Raw genomic sequence first — 9,060 nt, forward strand, 5'->3', positions numbered from 1 at the left:
GAGAAAAGAACGAAATAGGGAAAAAGACGAAAAAAGAAATTACTGAAAAAAAAAAAGAAGGAAAATGACCGAGTTATTACAGATTCTACGCTCACATGAGCCTTACTCGCATCAACCATCAGACTACGGTCTTGAAACACCCGACCAACAGAACAGACAAGAAAGTTCCTGACATGGGTCCTTACGGAATGAATTTCTCCTATCTAAGGAAGAAACTCGTAAAACAAGAATGCATCCAAGGAATGCGACAGATCCTAAGGGACAATGTAAAAACCAGTCATGAAAGTAAACAGCTAGCATGCAACATAGCAATGGACTACCTACTCACATAAGTAGTAAAATCACATAAAGCATGTCAGTGTATACAGGAGAAGAACGTAAAGCATGACGATATGCTGCATATAATCATGTCAAGATGAACAAGCTTATACAATGTACTCAGGTAGACAAGCATATACCACATGCTAAAATAACAAGCAGGTACCTGTGCTAAGGTAAACAAGCATATATCATATGCTACGATAGTCAAGGTAACTTCTAAATAAGTTGTCACATAAGCAAACAGACATGTTATCAACTCAAAACATGTTATCAAGAAGCACGTAAGTACATGGTACGATAATACATATGAATGAAAAGCGTAAGGTATGCCGACATACATCGCATACGGTCATGCTAACATAAACAGGCAGACATGATATCACACCAGGACATGATAGCAACCCAAACCATGTTATTAGGAAGCATATATACACATAAAGCATGCTTAACAAATAATAGACGTCTCAAAACACTTGTGCATGTGAACATGTTATCATACAAGACATGTTATCAAACAAGACATGTTATCAAGATACAATGACACATCAAAGCAAAACAACGTGAGCATGATATGCACCCAAAACCCGTCGTCCAAGGTATTCGAACCCGGACACTCTAATACCACTTGTGACAGCCCTGGTTTTTAGGCCAGCGCGTTTGTGATGAACCGAACGTAGATCCAATAACGAATCCAGAATGCGGAAGCAAGAAACAAGACAACAGTCTCCTAAGGCACAACACCCCTTTAGGACACTTTGATGACCTTCCATGAGGTCGTGGAACTCAATGAGAACTGACACAAAAGTAAAAGATCGAAAAAATAGCAATTAAGCCCCCAGGGGCAAAATAGTCATTTTACATGAAAATGACGTCCCTAGAACGTATGTCATTCCTGAAACACATCCATGACTTCCCATGAAGTCACGGAACTCAAAAGAAAGTAACGGAAGCGGAAAGCAAGAAAAACGGGACAAAAATAGCCCCAAGGGCAAAATAGTTATTTTTTAAAATATGGATTCGGGTGCCACCGAGCACACCGCTGGAAAAAAAATGAAAAACTAATTAAGATGGACTCAAGAATTGCATGATTCGGAATTCGAACGAAGGAGAAATGGCAAGACGAAGAAAAACGAGCACTTAAGGCTAAAAGGGTAAACTGGTAATGATCAAGGAAGATCCGGGTGCAACCGAGCACACCGTTGGAAAGACAGTGAAAAATTAGTCAAGTTCAAAAAAAAGTTCACTCGATTTGGAGTCCAGACGAAGGAGAATGAGCGAAAACAAAAATCGACGTCACGATGTCGAGACGGAGCACCACGAGCACCCCACGAGCATCCCACGAGCATCCTGACATGCTGGGGGAAAAAAAATTCAGTCAGAACTGAGAACCAAAAAGAGGTCTGAAACAAATTTTTCTAGAAAAACACAAAGAAGAAACCCCCCTAAAATTGAGTTTTCTACCCGACAGCGCAGAAGAAAACGAAAAAAAACTCACTGAAAAATCCCCAAAAACGGGCTATCAAACGAATTTTTCTGGAAAAACATGAAGGAGAAACCCCCCCCCCCCCTAAAATCGAGTTTTCTACCCGACCACATGAAAAAAAAAAAAAAAAAAAAAAAAAAAAAAAAAACAACTGATGCCTTATGGAATTTCTGAATCTGTCAACAACTGAGAGCAAAAATGAGCTAGTAGATGGATTTTTCTAGAAAAATACAAAAAAGAAACCCCTCCTGACATCGAATTTTCTACTCGACAACGCGATAGAAAATGAAAAAAAAACACACTGTGAAATGGCCAAAATGCCCCTAGATCAAAAAAGGGTTAAAAACTCAGAAAATGCAATTTTACACCAAGTATGCATTTGACCCTAAAGGCATTTCTAGGTTGAAACAAATGTGCACGCAAGTGTAATAAATGATTCTAAGCTTACAAGAATGGTCTGCGGCTCCCGAGAAGGCCCGACTCAAAATCCGACCCCCCGACGGCAAAAAATGATAAAAATGAACTTATAATCGGAATTTTGAAAACTAAAAATATGAAATGGAGTCAAATTACTGTTTGGCCCTTGGTCACACTTCATACAAGATTAATGAGACTCTATGAAAGAATAAAAATGGAATTTCCACACCTAATGCAACCATGGTGAGACAATGACTTCTGATTTTTCAATATTTTCATAATATTTCATGAAGTTAAAAGTTACATAGGATACAAGATACATGTCATTGGCCTCCGGCCTCATCTTATACATGTCAAATACATTACAAAATGTGTACTTATGTACACATTACATATATGGAATCAAGGATACAAATTTTGACATATAAGGCTACAAAATGACATTTCATGCTAACATTTGCATGAAATGTAAACTTAAAAACTACGAGTCATCCAAGGAATGATGAGCATCACGAACCAAGTCTTCAAACCTAAAAAATGCCTGGTAACTTTGGGGTGAGTAACATAAAGCTATTCGTAGGAGATGAGCATGCATAGGCCTAGCATTTTACAAAATTATCCCCTTAAGGTGAAACAAGTTAAAGGGGCTGATGCCACCTAACGTCTATGTCAAAGTGAGACTCAGGGAGCATCCTAAGCTACCTTAGAGTATTTCTAGCATAAACCACATCATTCATGCAATTTAAACGACATAGGAGCACTTTGTGTAACGCAACAAGACTTAGGTTTCCAAAGTTATCAACTTTTAACCTAGAATGCGATAACTACTGAAACGGTTCATGACACCTAGAATCTAAGTCAAGATGTTTATATAGGATCATTCCTAAGTCATATCAACATGAAGTAACATGAATCACAATGTCTATGATATTGAACAAGGTTGGGATAATCCAAAGAACACGACAAGTTTATAATTTAGCATGAATCGCATTATCAATGAAATTGAACAAGGTTTGGAATAATCCATACAACACGACAAGAAGGGTACTTGAATACAAGGATCACATTATCAATGCAATTAATATGATTAGAACATTCCAATTAACATGACAAGAATTATACATGAAATTAAGGATAAGGTATAATATCTATGCAATTAATAAGATTGGAGTATTTCACATAACACGATAAGTTTTAAATCTTCAAGGAATAGCGACTTGAAATTTAAAGAGTGAAATCAACCAATGTAGATACTCGGATATCGGTCGGATTAAAACCGTACTCTTGGGATCACTTTAGGGCTACTAACCCATAGGTACCTTCCCCTAGTGCGCACTGTAGTATAGGGAATTCTCTATCTCCCATACTATAACCAAGTCCTAGCCATGTCAATTCTTGATTGATATCCCAAGTTCCAAAATCAACAAGTTGTGCAAATCAAGATAGTATCAAGATACAAGTAATGCTTTAACCATGTTTCTTGCACAACCAAGATTTTTGGAAACACACAAGTCATGCCCTAAATTCTCAACTATTATGGCATGTGAAATGTCAAAAGATTATGGTATGCATCTACATAGACTACAAACTAGGATTTAAAACACAAGGAATCCATTGATGTAAATATACCACAAGTATAAGATTAATAATTTAATTATTTACTAAGCAATACATGGATAATTAAATCATTCCAAGACAATTGTGTTAGTTCATTACACACACTAATGAAGTCAAGTTACAAGAAGTCCTGATACATGATAAAAAGTTAAAAGCCCCATGAAATATAAGTTACAACCATGTGAATTAACTTCCATACAAAGAAAATAATTAAACATAAGTTTCAAAACTTATCCGATTATTCTCAAATTGATACATATGAAGGAACTTGTCAAGGGAATCATGAATACAAAATTAGAACTTAATCAAACTCGTGGAACCATTGAATAGGTTTTAATTAATTCTTTTAATTAAAATCTCTAAATTTCAAAACTTATCCAAATGCTCTCAAATTAAAGTATGTTATATAACATGCCAATACTTGATTTAATAGCCTAATATAAGTGATTTCCATGCAAGCTACAACCATGATAGTTAAACTTTCATACAAGAAAAATAATAAATGAAAGATTTCAAAACCTAATCAAATATTCCCGATTTAATATATGTGAAAGTATATGGCATGCATATCAATAATATCAAGTCGGAATTCCAATGAAGTGAATAGTGCACTTGGAATAAATTAATTAATCAAATTAATTAATTATCTCTATATTTTAAAACACCTCTGATTACTCTCAAATTCACATATGTTGAAGAGTAAGCTAGGGCCTAATATAATATGATAACACATACTGATTTCAAGCTAGATAAGGCCACATGAATTAAATTTTCATTCAAGAAAAATATTCAATAAAAGCTTCAATACTTGTCCAAATGCTCTCAATTTAATATATGTCAATGAACATATCAAGGGATAATTTAATGTCATGCCACATATTTAAATCAAGCTATAACCAACCGGGAAAATCAAATCTCACATAAGAAAAATAAATTATAAAATCTTTAAATTTAATACAAAGACATGTAAATGAGTTGTATAAGCATCAATAGCATGCAACACATCAAGAATATAAACTATAACATCCCCTACCTCAATTTGAGATGAAATCTCAAATCCCCACCGAAAGAAAAATGTTCCAAATCCGATGATATCGCGAGGTTATGTCGGGGACAATGAGAGGAACAATTTTAACCTTTAAGGTACCATGAAAATCCAAACTCGAACTCAAAAATGGTCAAAAATGGATTCTAATAAGGGGGAAAGGTAGAGCACGATGAGGCCTACGATAAACATTAAAACGGAAGACTTTTTACAAAGGAAATCAAGTGAAGGAGAAGAAGAAAAGGTGGCAGCCCAAAGGGCTGCCATGGCTGCCGGCCAAAGAGGGAGGAAGATGATGAAAAAAGTGATTTTTCACTTTAAGACATTCTATTTATAGTAAAACCCTAAAAGTGCCCCGAAAGGGCCCCGCCGGGTCTGAAAAAGTTGAATTTGAGCAAACGCGCTCAAACGGCAAAAATTCACGAAAGAACAAGAACCGAAATGAGAAAATATGAACAATGGAAGAAACGGCATTAAAAATCGAGTCCCAGCAGAGAGATATGCCCCAAACAAGTTCGGCGGCAACTAGGGTAAGAAACCCTGAAACTGGGGAAAAACGACCAGAAAAAAATTCTAAGAGTTCACGAGTGGACAAAAAGTGAAAATGAATCTCGTACGAGGATCCAGACTCAAAACGAGGTATTTTGCAATAACTTTCATTAATTGCTCAATGGCCCCTACAAAAAGGGTTAACTGCAAAACTTGGCCAGAATGAAAATATCTTCCAAAAGATATTTTCTTAAAAACCCCTGAAATAAAATATCTTCAAAAGATATTTATGAAAAACACCCCAAGAAAAGAAAAAGTTTCTAAAGAATAATGCATCCATACTCCTATGGATACCGAGAACAACAAGAGTACTTTTCTACAAAAGTAAAGATACGTATTTCGTAGAAACCACTTAGAATGAAGATACGTGAAGTCAAAAATCAACTCCGAGCATGAAAAGTGAGGTTGTGCCAAAAAGTGACAAACGGGGAAAAGACAAAATGGGGAAAATGATGAAAAGTGAATAGTGTCCAAAAAGTGAAAATGTGAAAATGACTCGGTCCTTAAAGGAATTTGTCAATCCAAATGAAAGAATCTCAGAAACCATTTCCAAGCACTTGAGACGACACCCAGTGACGAGAAACAGAATTCAGAAAAGAAAATTAAACGAAAAAAATTTATTTGTAAAATTTGAGAAAAAATAAATGAGGGAAAATGACTAGGTCATTACACGGCTCCCCCCTTTGTGGAGCCTGCTCTCCCCTATGGGGAGCCAACTCTACACCTTGTGGATCCGGCTCTACCCTTTGGAGAGCTGGCTCTTTCTCTCCTAGAGCTGCCTCCCTCTTTTGGAGAGCCGGCTCTCTCTCCCTGAGAGCCGTATACTGATTCCCGATCATCCTCTTTGCCTCTGGAGATGCTGTAGAACCCCTTATAATATTTAGTAAGGTTCCTAGGGTTCAATTTATGTCCCAAAATAATTCAGAAAACATATAAACCAAGTATGCATTACTAACAGAAATTTAAAACACATGTGCTGAAACAATTGACACGATGAATCAAATTTAATTTACAACACATAATCCAGTTTAAACTCTTAATTAATATGCATACAAGATTAGTTTTAAAATCTGATTACATCCTGGAGATTATCTAGGCATGCACAGAATACAAGTCTAAGGGATAGAGTTAGAAATAGAACTTGCTTTTGAGATTTCCGATTAAAATCTCAATGTCTTCTTCCCATATCTCCGGCAATTCCTTGACTGTTCTCAACTCCTCAACTGCTCCTGGTTCAACCCACAAGCAATCTTCTTCCTTTCTCCTTAGTCCAACCTTTAATCTATGACCGAAACCCTAACTTGTTCTCTCAGTTTTCTCTCAAACCTCTCTGTTCTTTTTCTCTGCCTCCACTATTACGTGAATAGGGTTCTAAAACCCTTGGCAGACACAACCTTACATATATATAGGTTTATACAAACCCTAATTCCAACCCGATATTAAGTCTGCTAATCATAAAAGAAAAGAAAAGAAAATTAAAATATAATTACATATACATATAAGGTCCTATACGTGATAACCAAATATATGCATATAATTTATAATTATATATATATATATAACCTAGTAACATAATATTACTATTATTATCATTGACAATAAATAATTAATAATAATAATACTTTATCCTTATATATGTATATACTCAATTGTATATATACAACCAACCATATATGGGAAATTATCTGTACCCATAAGCAACCCCTATTCAAGTAGTCCATGAGACCTAAATGTTGGTTCATTACTACTATCCAAATCTATCCTTTTAAACTAAAAAAAAAATTAAAATAAAGACACAGTTAATCTAGCAACTAAAATTACATTTAAACAAAAATCATCATTTAACAAATAATTGCATGCAACAATTAATTTAAATAAACCACTTAAACACACACTTACAATTAAACATATAATTCATTTAACATATAACATGAAGCCAGTTAATCACACACTTACAATTAAACAATTTATTCATTAAAACATATAACATGAAGCCACTTAAGCACATAGCCACGTAAGCAACTAAAATACAATAAAATAAATAATTAAATCCCTTTTATATCCTTTTAAAAACTAGGGGTATTACAGCTAGTATTGGATATTATGTCCTTAAGACAAATTCGCCATGCTATGGTGCTAACGAACTCAGTGACGTCTATCTCCCAGGATATAACGGTCTACATCCACCAGTAGCAGCACTACAAACTCGTGGATACGGCAAACCTCCTCCGTGTAATATTCTCTCTGACTCAAAAATGCATCTATACTATATAAACAATGAATTTGGTGCAATCCAAACCAAATGGCTTGAACCAAATTTAATATGGCTCAATGAAATTGGTTTTGGGCCTAAGTGGCTCAGACTAGTTGACCATGGCTTGAACCCACACCCACTTGGGTTAGGTTCATTTTGAGAGAGGGAGAGAATAATGAATTGCCCTTCTTAAATGGCAACCAGGGTGGGTACTTATAGAGAAACTGGTGCCCCTTGGACGTGTCCCTTTACTCGCATCCCTTCTACAAAATCTGGTTTAAACTACCCTTCACACACCTATTCACTTTGGGTGTGGCTATTCACTTTGGGTGTGGTTCACATTGAATAGACATAAGTTTGGGTTGCACCTCTTCCTCTCACAATCCTTTATCACACCTTTTAAGTGCAATGCATCCCTTAACAATGCGGTAAGTTCCATTCACATATTCCAACACCTTCACCCTACACTTGTCACGATCCAACACACCCTCTTTAGGTTCAATCCACACTTTACACTTGTCAACTCCCCAAGCTTCCAAGTGTTTCAACAAAAGGGTGACAAGTGGGCCAAAGGAAAAGGTGAAACTTATCACACTTTTCAAAAATTGCAAAATAGTCCCTCCACAAAATATCTCAAGAAAATAATTGCAAAATAGTCCCTAGGACAAAAATATCTCAAAAACTTAATTACACAAAACACCCCGAAAAATAAAATAAAAAATGTTACCGAAGAAACTACGCATTCATACCCCTACAAAATAAAATAAACGAACATGCTTTTCTACGAAATTAAAGACCTATATAGTAGACAGTAAAAGATAATATAATGTAATGCACGTGATGCCGAAAATCGTTTTCGAGCACTGAAGCCTACCTCGGGTGCAACAAAACCCTACGGCAACTCGGAAAAAGAATAAATCAAGTAATTAAATAATTAAATAAAAAAAAAATGAGTGCCAGAAAAAGGACAAAGATGACACGATCATCACAAACTAAACATGCTTTACACACCAACACATCCATAAGATCCAAAGAAATTGATATTTACAAGTATAAGACATCACTACCTCAATTTAAATATCGCCAAAACAAAAAATGCTCCGAACGCGACGCAACTTTGGAGGGTCGACGGGGACAAAAAGGAGAACAACTAACCCTCTTGTGGCCCTTCCCGAATCCAAATTTGAGCTTCACCAAAAAAAACTCGAAAATACTCCAAAATGAAAATAAAATGGATGGGTTGAAAGCTCTGGTCGTGCTTGTCACAACTCTCTTCTACGGCTAAAGCTAAATCATAAGGGAAGGAGATAAAATGGAGGGTTGAAGGAGTGGATCAAAAAATAATAATAATAATAATAATAATAATAATAATGA

This window comes from Cornus florida, unplaced genomic scaffold, assembly GCF_030987335.1.
Source record: "Cornus florida cultivar Cherokee Brave unplaced genomic scaffold, ASM3098733v1 CherokeeBrave_3.0.0_Hap2_Chr09, whole genome shotgun sequence".
Classification (NCBI taxonomy): domain Eukaryota; kingdom Viridiplantae; phylum Streptophyta; class Magnoliopsida; order Cornales; family Cornaceae; genus Cornus; species Cornus florida.